The 13,401-nt window shown below is 42.3% G+C and overlaps 1 long non-coding RNA gene across 1 annotated transcript in view; it reads right to left on the bottom strand.

Moving 5' to 3' along the window:
• The window catches only part of LOC103920864, a 164,417-nt gene extending 151,949 nt beyond the window's left edge, over positions 1-12,468 (bottom strand). The window contains exon 1 of the long non-coding RNA XR_663822.1: positions 12,340-12,468. This is a non-coding gene — a long non-coding RNA (uncharacterized LOC103920864). The remainder of the gene's footprint in view (positions 1-12,339) is intronic.
• Between the last annotated feature and the right edge of the window lie 933 nt (positions 12,469-13,401).

The raw sequence follows: 13,401 nt of genomic DNA on the forward strand, positions 1-13,401 counted from the left end.
AATGGCAAGAACAGCAACTGTTGGTCACAAAGATTTCGTGTTCTTTCTATATGCAATTAAGTGTGCAGAGTGAACAGCTGATTTTAGCATCCTCAGCCTTCCATGTTTAGTTGCATTCCTTTTCTCCTACTTAACTCCTCCCATCTTAAAACAAACCAACAAAAAAAACAAAAAAAAAAACACACAGAAAAAAACAAGTATCTGCCTTTATTTGTAAGTCAGGGAAACTGCTTTGCTTGAGTTCCAGGACCCAAAGTTGCACTAAGTTTACTGAATTTTACCTGAAGCATCGCATCATTTTTAGACTGTTAACATTTATATCTGGATAACACTGATCTCTAATCATGCTAATTTTAGAACAATTTGAGCCAATTCCAAAACCAGGACAAAACTACTGAACCACCATAGATAAAGCTCAGTTAAAATCCTGTGCTGGCTTTTCTAAACCGGTATCTGAAACCATACACCTCATCAATATTATGGATTAATACCGACTTCTACTCTTCAGCTCACAGTATTTCTCCAGCTGTATTTAATGGTCATTACTACAATTATCTGCATTTTAATTTTTCAGCATTCACATTTTTCTACTACTCCCTCCAACAGATTTTTTTATTATTATTTATTTATTTTGGCCCACTGCCCTTCCTCACAGTGTCCATAATCCGTGGAGAAGAGATTGCTGATGGCGTTATCACAGGCAAACAGAATGAAGCTAATGGTAACAGGCACTCCTTGCTAGGTAATTATTATAGGAGAAAGAATGCAAATGAGCCCTAATCTGTCTCACACAATGGCAGAGGTCTTGGATTTGCATTAAACCTTTTGCAGCACTCTCCCAGATCGGGGACTCTGCAGATAACAATGCATCTGCAGCACAGGCTGCTCCTTCCACTCAGCGTGGTTATTAAATTCTGCCCCCAGCAGGTACAGTTGTCCCTGAATGACTTCCCCCCCCACCCTTCATTGCTCTGGTCGCCTCCTCCTTCCCTCTTCCCCCTTCAGCTTTGCTGGGGTGGGGGGGAAGCTAATTGTGCATGCCATTTGGCTTGATTCATGTTTACAATGAAGAAGCAAGCAAGCACTGTTTGGTAATTATAAGAGGGGAATGGACATCAGGAAATCTCTGTTCTATTCCCAGCTATGTCATTTACTTGCCAGGGGACTGCAGGGAAATAACTTTGCTTTTCTGTGCATCCACGTGTTCAGCTAGAAATATAGGGTTGACATTTGTAGTGGCCCAACAGACTCCTTCATTTTACAATGGCATCTTCAGGAAGCAAATGCTAGACTTTGCTTGAATCTAGGTTGAGCTCATGAAAAGCCGCGGTCCTTCAGAAGAACCTAGATCTCAATTCCCCATCTGATAATAGGTTGTAAAGAATGATAGTCTTTTCCAGCACTGTGTCCTGCTATAGAAGGACCTAAACTAACACCTGCCAGCTGGGGCTGTGCTCAGTGCCCACAAAGTTGTCTGCCCACGAGCAGATCTTATAAGAAGGTGGTGTAGGAATTATGTTTGAGGTGCTGTGATCACAGGTCACATAGCATCAGGGCAAAACGCCATTTTCTCAAACCTTACCATCTGCAGTGTCTTCCATTATGGCTTGTTTGGATTAAGAGCATGGGAGTCAAATGTACTGAACCCTTCCCTACGGAGTCCCTAGTTTGAAAGCAAACCTCCTTACCAGGATGCGAGGTGGAGCAGACTTTTTCCAGCGCAAGTACCTTCTTGAACACTCATTTTCTCCCGAGACACTTTTGTCAAGTGAGACAAAATACAGTAATATTTTATTTTCAAAATTGATCTTCAGGAATCAGAAATTATCTGCCACAAAAACACTTTTTTTGTCTATTGACGACAGAGACTAACAGACTCTCTATAAATGGGTCTATAAAGTAACTTCTCAGCACATAAAAAAACCCAACCAAAAACATACACATTGTCTGTGAGGAATGGTTTCAAAAAAATCAAGATGAACCACCAAATTCAGCTGTACATCATCACTACTATTCCAGTAGCACTTATTTAGTTTTGAGTTTATATCTGAAATACTAACCATATGCAAAGACTTCCTGGAAATCTGTTATTAGGCAGGTGTCACACTAATTCAAATTAAAGTAATTTCACAAATAATTAAAAAGATACTTGCTACCAAGTTATTGACATGAGGTATAAAGTAGCTACAGTTAATTAAGGTGCACTAACTGTATGGGGACCAATGATGTCTGAAAGGAAATATCCTTTTTCAGATTCCTTATACGGGGTGGGGGTGAAAACTGGATTCTGCAAGCACCATATGTAACTATTTTCACTTCTTTTCAACCGAGAATTTGGGGACTTACGTAAGACCGTATCAAACAACTTAAATTTGAGTCCTAATCACAAACGCAAACAGTGTTCTATGCCAGGCCTAGAGTGAGACACTCGGGGAACCCCAAGAGCCAAAAAAGATTCGAGCAGTCACCAAAAAACAGCACAATGACACATGACTGGATACCACCACTCTCAATTACACCATTCAGACACATTAATCAACCGCTGCATTTGCTCTGGAGACAGCTACATGCTTTGTTCTTTCATCTATGAGGTTTTTTCTTCCTTTCTGAATTTACCAATGCCAATACTGGCAAGCAGCTCCTCTGGAAATCGGCTGTGGGTATTTTTAAAGCCTCCGTAGCTGTCTAGATTGGGTAAATACTTCAAGTGTAGTCCCTACTAAACTATTGCCAGAAATTAACAAATGGATATTTTTTTAAACAATAGTTAAAAAAACCCACAGCTACAGAAAGGGCTGTAGTTTTTTTTATGCCATGTAACAAGTTAATTTTTCAATAATCAAAGTTTTGCTCATTTCCATCTCATGGAGCAGTAGGTGGGGCAGTGCTACTTCTTGATGCAATTACTGGATTATGCTATGCTTGTCTCTAAGTCAGACCAACAGCAGTACTGGGCGCAAGTATTACATGGTACAGTCATCACACCTGAACAATCAGTAGCTAGTTAAAAAAAGTACTTATTTTTAAATGATGCTTCGCCTCTGTTATGATACTGAGGTTATCTGAAAGGACCTTTTCCCATTTGCACTGACGCTTAAGGCCCTTGCCGCTTGGAAGGACGGAGGTGGTACAATGTTATGAATGAGCAATCTTTACATCAGAAAAACAAAAGCTGTCTTGCACTGATTAGTTCACATAAAACAAAGGAGATTTTCATTCAACTTGTTCATAAAGCTGCAAACATTTTCCCATGTAATCTTTGTGCTAAGTTTCCAACGCTAGAAAGCATTTCATTCGGAACACTGCAGAGATACAAGGGGCTATTTTTAAATTATCAAGGTACGACAGGTATCAGAACCTACAATTTCTTACATTTCTAACATGCTCAGGTCCAGATTTGTCACTGATCTCTAGGCTGCTCCTCCCCAGTGATCAGTTACTAACAACTGCCTACTGGTGGCATTTTTATATACGCATAAAAACCTTCTTCCAAACCCAGATGCAGTTGTAGAGAGCCTCAGATTAGAATCTCAGATGCTCACCCTCACTTGAAAGTCAGAGATTACCACACTGTTGCTAGACCAGCGAAAGCATCAGGGCACAGAAAGTCAGGCAGGACAGTCCAAACCAATTTCACTGCCACCTGAAGACACCCGACTGACTCTGCCTGGAGTGGACGCAGCTATCTCACGCCTCCTCCTGCCTGCAGATCTGGGGGGCTAGCCGCCCTGGAGGACGAGGAGCAGGGAGCACAGATGTCTTCACGGGGAACTACTGCTCACACCATGACCCTCAGCCCATCACCTAAGTCATGCACTTCAGGACCGCTCTCACATTAAGCATTAACTCAGCCAGTTCAGCTGTGTTGCCAAGTAGCTAGTCAAATATTTACAGGATTTTTAGAAGGTGCTAGATTAACCTCATCCTTTCAGTGTACAGACAAGGTCCAAGATTTCGTACTCTATTTTGCATACCCAGAAGTTACACTTTTGAAGCTTTGAGACTCGCAACACAAAGTTGTTAGAAAGACAAATCCAAACAGGAAAACTAAGAGGGACTCAATGCATACTGTAGACAAAATATTGGCACCACATACAGTGCTGGCAAGTAGAGCAGCATGCTGTGTTCCTAAGGGGGACAGCAAGTAAAATCCAACTCCTAGAGCTGGTGATTGCAACCTCACCTGAACGGCAGCTTTCCTTTTGTCAAGCTTGTCTCTAGGTCGTTTTGTAGTAAAGACAAAAATTGCCAGTGCGCTTTCAAGGATCTCAACAGCTTTTCCCCCTGCCATTCTCACCAGCCTTTTGAGAGTTTCCCTCTATAGCAGCATTCTCCGTTTCAGGGATTCAACCTTTCAACTGAAGCATGCGAGATCACTTATACTCTTGAACCGGCGGAGCTGCCAGCCTCCCCTTTGTTGCAAAGGGATTTACACTTGAATGGCGGTGGGAAGCGCAGTCTTTTAAGGAAAGGCTGGTGGGGGGAAGACAATTTACTTGCCAGCATCCTATTCTCAAATCACGTTATCTACCAGCTCAACCACTTCACAGAACTACAGTAACCTTACCGCATCAGTCGTTTGTAAGGAGTTTGCTGTGAGGTGACTTTTATGAACAAATTGCTAATTTGAGTTTACTTCAAAAAGGCTCTTTATACATAGTCATAAGTGAAGTTAATTTCAAGCCTACATATGGACGTTTACACTAATTTTATTTAGCCCAGAGTAAATGATTTCATCGCTCCACAAAGCTTCCTCCTTCATACATGTGCATTCTTTTTGTCATTCACTTAATCTAGGACTTTTTAGGTATTTCCTATTACAGCCCTGCATTGCCATGCACATCGTAGCACATCTGATGGCTTCTACAGCTTTTCAAGAGAGACACTGGGGAACACCACAGCGGCATAGACACACTGCTGAGCGCAGAAGATCATTTGAACAAGAGGAACGAAGTCTGCTTCAGTTTAATAGCTAGTGACATGCTGGCTTTGGCCCTCCACCTAAATGTATACACAAGTAGCACCTCCCTGGTGCATTTCTGTTCCTAAATTGCAAATTGGAAGATAACTACTGATTAGTTTCAGGCTATGTTAGCCGTTACCAGGCAGTATCATATTGCTGCCTTTCAAACAGCGTCACCCTCTTGTAAATCCACACAGGGTTTTTGTTTGCTTGCTTGCTGTGTATGCATAAAGCCTGCTATCTCCAAAGAAAAATAATAGCATCCAAAGCATGAAAGTTGGCAAATGCTAGTCTCTGTCACAGAGAAAGATCTGTAAAGAACATTTCTTCTTCTGTTTTTAAAGTGTTATACCTGCTTCTGATTTGATTCCATCTCCTGCATTCTGAACTGGCCACATGCTGAAACACACAGAGAGCACAGCCTGCAGAGCGCAGCAGGAAAGCCGGTGGCTTTGCCACCACCAAAGCTGATGGCAAACCACACTCCCCATGAAAACCACATGTGCCAGAGACCAAATATTTTGCATTTTGCTTACTGCTAATAAAGCTGCTTCACTTCATTAAAAGAAGCTTATCATTTTATCTACTCACTCTGATTAATTAACCTCTGGTTAAAATGAATGAGCACTTGATTTGAGGATTCTATTAACGTGACACCGGTGAACCACCACTTCCATCCTTTTCCTTTTATTCTCCATTCCCCCTACACCACCAGTGTCTTATTAGGCCATTTCGATTGACACCCCCAGTACCCTTCGAGCACACTGCAAACGCTTTTATAGAGAGAGATGAGGAAGAAGAGGTCCCACAGTCCAAAACTCATCCAAGGCTCAATTTCCCTGCTGGAATATACAGATGGGTATCATCTACTTCTCACTGTAATTACAATCACAAGCTTGGAAATAAACAGCGTGGAAAGAGGAGCAATCCAGGGAAATACACTGGGTTGCTGGGAACAGGGGAAAAACAACAGTACCATTAATACATACAACTCCTTTGCCTCTCCAGAATAAAATAATTTTAAATATGAAGCACAAACAGCAGTCAGTTCCATCAAAACCCCGACTTTCTTAGAGAGCAAAGAACTTTCTCCCAAGCCAAATACCATGTGCTGTATATGAATAAAGACAGCTTCTGCTACAGTATATGCCTACAGATTTCACAGTTGCATATTACCGCCAAACTCTCAATTTCTAGCAGCAAAAAACTTATGTTACCATCCTTTAGCCAAGCATCTGAAGATTGAAATATATCATAGCTGCTCATTTTGCTGGCAAACAGTGCTTCCTCCCTTCATATACCAAATTTTCATCTCTATTCAACTGATTTTATGAAGGTCACAAATACCCAAACACCTTTGGGAAGTAAAAAAAAACCACACCACTAACAAAAAAACCACAAAAAATCCAAAACCACAGCCACATTCCCTTTTTCTTCCTTTATCTTCCTTGTCAAGTTAAGCATCCATTCTTTTGCAACAATACCCACAGAGAGGACAGAAAGATCATTAGGCCTAAAATTATAACAAATTCATAGTTTGAGGGAGGAGCAGGGGAGAAGTTGAGGGGAAGTGGAAATAGAAGTTCCTGGGTCACCCTAACATTTAGGTCTAAATTCCTGTTCAGTCAGGGTAAGCCATAGGTAGAGTATTACCAAAGCGACTGGAAACTTTGTATTTATGTTACAAGCAATTCAGGAGGTCTCTCTCAAGAGAAGAGCCTGTTATGAACCATTGAGCATAAGCACAAGCCTGAAATTCGCGGTCCAGCCAGACAAGGCTGTATGTGGGAAGGCACCAAAGGAAGATCTGGTTTACATCACACAGCAGGGCAGTAAGTGGTCATGAGTCACTGATGCACTTCATCTGGCTTTTAAGACCATCAGCACTGGATCAAAAATGTTCCAGACCACATGTTACAAAGCACTTCCCAGTATAAATCTACCCAGCCAGTTCAAATCTGCACAGAATTTTCTAGACAAAGTTGCTTTATAACACAAGGCTTCCTGCAGGATCAAATATGTTCTGTCTCGCAGATGACAAGATGTTAGCACAGCTCTCTACTACAATGCTTGGGCTAATTGAACAGGAGTCTTCCCATGGGGTAAGCCCAAAAGGGATAAAGCAGGATGAACCATCCTGGCACCACCACCTGAGCTGTAAGTAGCACCCAGTCCTCCCAACACCCCAGGCAGCACCACATTTTCTAGACCTTAACCATGTGTATACCAGACACAGTAGAAAAGAGCGAAACAAAACTGGGAAACATGGTTTTGAAACATCAATTCATGATTTCGGTTCATACTTTTAAATACCTGCTTTAGGGAAGAAAAATTCTGCTGGTTTGGTTTTTGGGTTTGGTTTGTTTTTTTTTTGAACAGGCAAATTACTGAAATATATAAGGAATTCACATGCATCTTTGCATAGCTGAAGGATGGATGGAGCAGTATGCACCCAGGTGGGTTGCTCCCTAGCAGAAGAGAACAGTCATCGCTTGTAAGGAAATCAGGCAACAAACCAGGTCTTTTTCCATTGCTAACTTCAACAACAACATTCAAATCTGATTTGGGCCTTCCAGCTTTCTTTGAGGGACTAACAGGTAATACAAGCAAAAGGAAAATACCAAAACCTGCCACCTACACTGATACCCATGCGTTACACTTTGTTCCTCTCAGCCACTAATTATGCATTAGCACCACAGGCTCCTTCCAAGAACTCCTTCCTGCAGACTGTCGGTTTGCACTCCCACCGCTCTGCAGCAGGCACAGCAAGTCCCTCAAGCCAGAGCTCCTCCTAGCAGGCCTGCAAAGCTCCAGAGAGCATAAGAAGCCACCTCCATGCTCAGGGCAATTACTTACACACCAGGGGTGATGGCAGGCAGACATCTAGCCTCCGGAAGCATCCCTTCAACCCCTGGGAGCAGATGCAAAGAGGAGTCGAGCAACAATGCAACTGCAGTTTGTCACGATGGTGCAGCGGGGAAGGAGCGGAAGCCCCAGCACAAGGGAACATGCTACTCCACGTAGGACTTATTCCTAAATAAACAAACTCAGTTTTATATTCAGAAGTAGGTCTGTACGCCTCCAACACGACGACCGCGAGGAGTACCGAAAACTCCACTGCATTAAGGACAACTGAGGCAGGCAGACCATAACTGCTGAAACTGGAGGAAAGCCAAACGACCCAGAGCTAGTTCGGCTAACACTAAAGAACTGAAGGGTTTTAACCAGCGACAACAAATGGTCATTGCCATAGCTACACTACATGGGAAAGACAATACCTTCAAGCCCTCCATACAGATACAGATGCCCTGAGGCAACCCCTTGCAGTCTTTTCACCACCTCTCCCCGCAACCCTATTCACTTATTCACTTCGTGGGACCTGTGAAGTCTGCCCTCAGAAAAGGGCTGACCCAGACAACTGAAAGGATAAGAAAATTCTCTTACTACCATTTTAACCTAGCTTCTTGTGCCTAGATATGCCAGATTTTTACTCAGCTTCTCAGTATTTCTTAGACCTTGTATACAAAAGAAGAGATTTAAGAACAAGTGAATTTCAGCTCTGAACTCCCCGCTTCCTGTGCGTTTAAAACCAAAAGATGTTTAAAACAATCTTTTTGGAGGTACAAAATACGCATCCAGCTTTCCGATTTCCCCCCCAAACACACACACTACATAGTAATGAGATTCTACAGAGTCTAAACATAAAAATGACCTGAAAAACACACTGCTGGCATGGAAATTGTTTTTCTTCTCCAATAAAGTTTGAGATTTAAACCTTCTCCATATCAGAACAAAAAATTAAAACCTGTAACATTCATGAAATGAAAATCAGAAAAATATCAAAGGTTTCATTAAAAAACAAGAGAGCACAGGCTCATTGTTAACATAAAGTTAATTAAGTACTTAAAGGCCTTAAGCAGTGGTAAAGTCCTGATTTAAACTGGGAGATGGTTAAGGCTTTGCAAACTGAGGACTCTGGAAGAACCTGTCCTCCTCTCATACGGTGCAACGTAGCTTTGACAGACACTTCATTTTACCTAATACAGTCACTGAATGAAAAATCCTAACCCCAAACTTATCTCAAAGGATTTGGGGTTAAAAAAAAAAATAAAAATCCAAGACTTGAAACAAACACTTTGTTGAAACACTACAAAGGCTCAAGAGCTGTGAACTTGATTTATATACGAGAAGAGAAATACAAAAAGGGTAAGCTTCCCACTGACAAGTTAAGTTATTACAGGCATGCTGCTTAACATACACAGGGTCACCCACCTGAAATGTTAGCTAGCAGCATCACCTTCCCTTTGGAGATGGTTCAGGTTGATACAAATGAGACAGGAACACAGGGGGAAATAATGAGGGAAATAAAAGTTCTTTCAAAAGTCAGTGCAAAATCATCATTCTAGATGCACTGATAAGAAACACAACTTCTGAAAGAATCTGAACAGAGGTAAGGTTGCTTTTTCAATGAACAAAAAAATTTAAAGTTATCTTTGCCCAAATGTAGTTAGAGGAAATGGGGGAGGAAAGCACAGCATAAAGGCAGCAAACAAAACACAGCAAACTGTGGGCCACTAGCCAGCCTGATCTTTTGTTGCCTTGTCCCTGCCCTACCTCTCCCCTCCTTTCTATCCCCCTTCAACATTTCCAATCAGGGAAGGGGTATATCCTTCCCCGTCCTCCACCTTTCCTGAACCTGCTCTAGTCCAACACATGGGCAAGAATTTCCTTTTGCTTTGGTTCTCAAATTTCACTATCACATCCAGTCTCTCCTCCCAGAGCTTTTCACCCAGAGGAATACAGTCTGCATGACTGCATTTGATAATACAGACTCTGCTGCTTAAATACCATACATTTGCAGACAGTTAAAGCATGTTTTATAAAGGTACCATAAAGGAGTTTAGCAACATGCATTTCCTGGGCACGCAAGTCGCTGCAGCAGCTGGGAAAGGGACCCTGTCCAACACAGGGACAGTTTCCCTCTCCTCGCAAGGACGGAAAGGAGCGCACGGAGACAAGGTGTTTGTGCTGGAGCCGTTTCCAAACCAGTTTCGGAGGGACAACCCATCTGACATGTTGCAACTCGGGAAGCAGATGCAGGGGAAGGAGGAGGGCAGCAGCAGGCAGGGAATCCCCTCCAAGTTTCCAGTGCCGTGCAAGAGGGACAAACAGATGCATCCAGCCAGAGAGAAATGGCAGCGGACTGTGCACAGCCTCTCAGCTGACCCTATGAATTGAGCAGAGGCACTTGTCTCCGCTGCACATCACTGCGTAAGACGCGTGCTCGGAGGGAGGCAATAACAACAACTGATGCCCACGATCCTGCAAAACAGCTTGCAAGGCTTGTGCTTCCCTCAGCCCCCAACCCAGGGAGTTTGAAGGCATTCAGAAACTGTACAAAAACTCAGCTGGAGCTACGAATCTTAATAGCGGCTTTCCTCCACACCTGCAGCTCAGCCAAGCCTCCCACATCTCAGTGTGCCCCAAAAGTCTGTGTTTCAAAGGAATTTTACAGAGCCTTCACTTGTCTGGGAGAAAACAGGTTCAGAGGCCACAAGGCAGCTTCTGCGGGCTCCTCCTCTCAGCATGCTGCAGCATCAGTGGCAGAGGCAATGCCTGCCTGCAACAGCACAGGCAGCTGCATTATTTAGTCTGGCACCAAGGAGAAAAGCTATCATCCATTTTTAAGTTAGATTCAGGGAACCAGCTGGGGACCAGCGATTGCCATTTCTGAAGTGCAAGAGGAGGAGCGTAACCAGCCTTTCCACAGTAACAAAGATTAGCGGCCTGGAGTCTGACACTCCTCCTGCATTAAAAGATAGGAGACAAAGCGATAGACAGATAATTACATAGAAGGAGCCCTGGGGAAATTGCAAACTCCTTGAGAACCCTTTAGCTGGTCTGTATGTTTCTCCTTGTCTCTGCTTCAGCTGAAGGTCTCCAAGAAACATTTGCCCATTAGGTCATTAGCTTTATTGCAGAAGGTAGCCAGGCAGCTGGTGGACTTAGCTTGCCTCTGCACCATCAAGAATGAGATGGAGAACATCCCAAGGCACATTACCTGTCTGCAGCTTATCCTTGATAAGTTAGCGTACTTAGTCAGTCTGAGGGGCCTGACAAATGAACTCTGACAAATCTCACTGGGGCAATTTAAGACATTATTGCATCGCACTGCCTTCCCGAACCCTTCACAAAGGTTAGCACCACAGAGCAAATCTGGCAGAAAAATTTGTATCACGCATTGGCCTCCCCAAATGAGAGCCTAGCAAGTTAGCATAAACCCGTTCTCAGAGCTGGTTTAAGTGAAGACATCAACTGTGAACTGGAATGGCGGAGGTCTAGACAGGAGATATTGCCTCCACTACAAGGAGCATTAATGTCTATCGCAAAGATGGAATGGGAAATGACATCTCAAAGCGCTGCAGCCGGTTCCTAAGCAAATACAAATCTAAACACTGAGTTTTGGTACTAAAATACATATGCAATTTGTCTAGCAAATGACTTGAGTCTACTCATGCAGCTCAGGATGCTCTGTGAATCACAGAACTAATTTTTTGTACTTTATATATCCTGACACATAAATTGAATGTCTTGAAGTGGAAAGACGGACATGGATTACATGTGGATCACATGTAGTTATCAGGAGATAACTACAAAATTTAATTGCTTAGAAGTATTACAAAAAAAGGCACTACATTTGAACTCTCACCCACCACATTTTGCCCTTCTGCCCAAAACTAAAAAAAAAAAGTCTGGAGAGGTAAGGAATTGCTATCTGTTTCCAACTCTTCACAAAACACACCATTCAGAGCTAGAGCTGGGGTTCCAGCCGGTTCCTATCTTATCTGCCAGTGGTACAACCAGCCATGAAACTATGAAGGACCCCAGAGAAGACAATCAGGTTTTAATAAAAAAACAACAAAACAAAAAACACCCAACACAAAACAACACAACTAAACAACCAAAAATCTGTATTTATCTGATTAGATGTACATGTATGATAATAAGAAGCACTTTTTGAGACACAATTCCACTTTGCTTCTCCAGACCTAACTCAATGTCTGTTCATCTAAGCTGATACTCAAAGATTTAGTTCATCAGTCTGCAATGTAACAGTTACATAAGTTTTTCTCTGCAAACATTTAAAATGTATCTTGTCTTCTAGTTTTTCCCAAGGGACTGTATCCTGCACATAGAAGTAGAGCGAGAAGCACAGGAAGCTTCTGTTTGCATCACACTGTTAGAAGGGCAATCCACATTAACCAGAAGACTTGTCTAAACTCTATGTAGACAAGCTTCTTCTAACATCACCCTCCTTTCCAGAAGGAGCTGAGCAGGCAAGACACCTCAAAAAGCAGATAACAATTACCTCTTACCTTTCTGAAGAGGCCGCCGCCAATTAGCGCATTCCTGGAGCTTCTAATTCAGGCAAGAAGAAAGGAGAGGAGGGGGGAAAAAAAAAAAAGAAAAAAAAAAGGAGCAGGGAGCCGTTTTCTTCCTCAGCACAACAGTATTTCCTAAGGGGTGGAAAAAAAGAAGAAAAAAAGGAACAAGTAAATGTTAGCTTTCATGCTTTTTGAAGAGGCTACAGATTACAACAACTCCTTGGAAGTTGAGCCTCTCCTTCTCCAGTTCCAAAATACCAACTTGACCTGTCCTTTATTTTCTCCTTCTATCATCACCTTATCAAAATATGGAATATGAAGGTCAAGTCACCTACTGCTAAGAAAAACTAAGATGGAGTCATGTCAGAACGGCATGAAGTTCCACACTAGAACGGGATAAACTCCAGTTTAAAAATATTCTTGAGCACTCATTCTATTAAGTAAATATGCTTCAGCCAAGCTCACACCCACTTCTGTAAAAATTCAAATGAGCCACATTTACTATCAAACTAGTTGGCAAAAGGCAAATTACAACATGCATACTGAACATACAGGTATATAGTGACATTCAAGTGCTTGCGTACTCTTCCCTGCAAGGATCATACCTAGAATTATGAGGTACATGCAACTAATCATAACTTCTATTTCTTTTTAAGACAACTACTCTTTTTCTTAAGACAATCTATTTTCTTAAGACAACCTATTCCAGCTATATTGAATCTTTCAGTAACGGTAAGATAAAAAAAAATAAATATCAGAATGAAGGGAAAGGGAACCAAAAAGCCTTTTTGTGACTAAAGATACCATTTAGAAATCCAGCTTCACTCCCATAAAACCACAATCCCTCACCTCAGACCATATCTCTCTCTCTGCCCTACTCCTAACATGAATTTCAAGAGACTTACACAGACACCCAGTTTAATGGGCCCCTCCCTACCTCCAGTACCTGCCTCTGATGAAAGGCAGGAAAATCAAGTGGAAATTTTTTTTAAAGGGTGCATGCAAGACATTAACATATTTGAGGAAATGGCAATTAACGTTTTCCATGGGGAA

The sequence above is a fragment of the Pygoscelis adeliae genome, unplaced genomic scaffold (assembly GCF_000699105.1).
Source record: "Pygoscelis adeliae isolate BGI_AS28 unplaced genomic scaffold, ASM69910v1 Scaffold16, whole genome shotgun sequence".
Taxonomy (NCBI): domain Eukaryota; kingdom Metazoa; phylum Chordata; class Aves; order Sphenisciformes; family Spheniscidae; genus Pygoscelis; species Pygoscelis adeliae.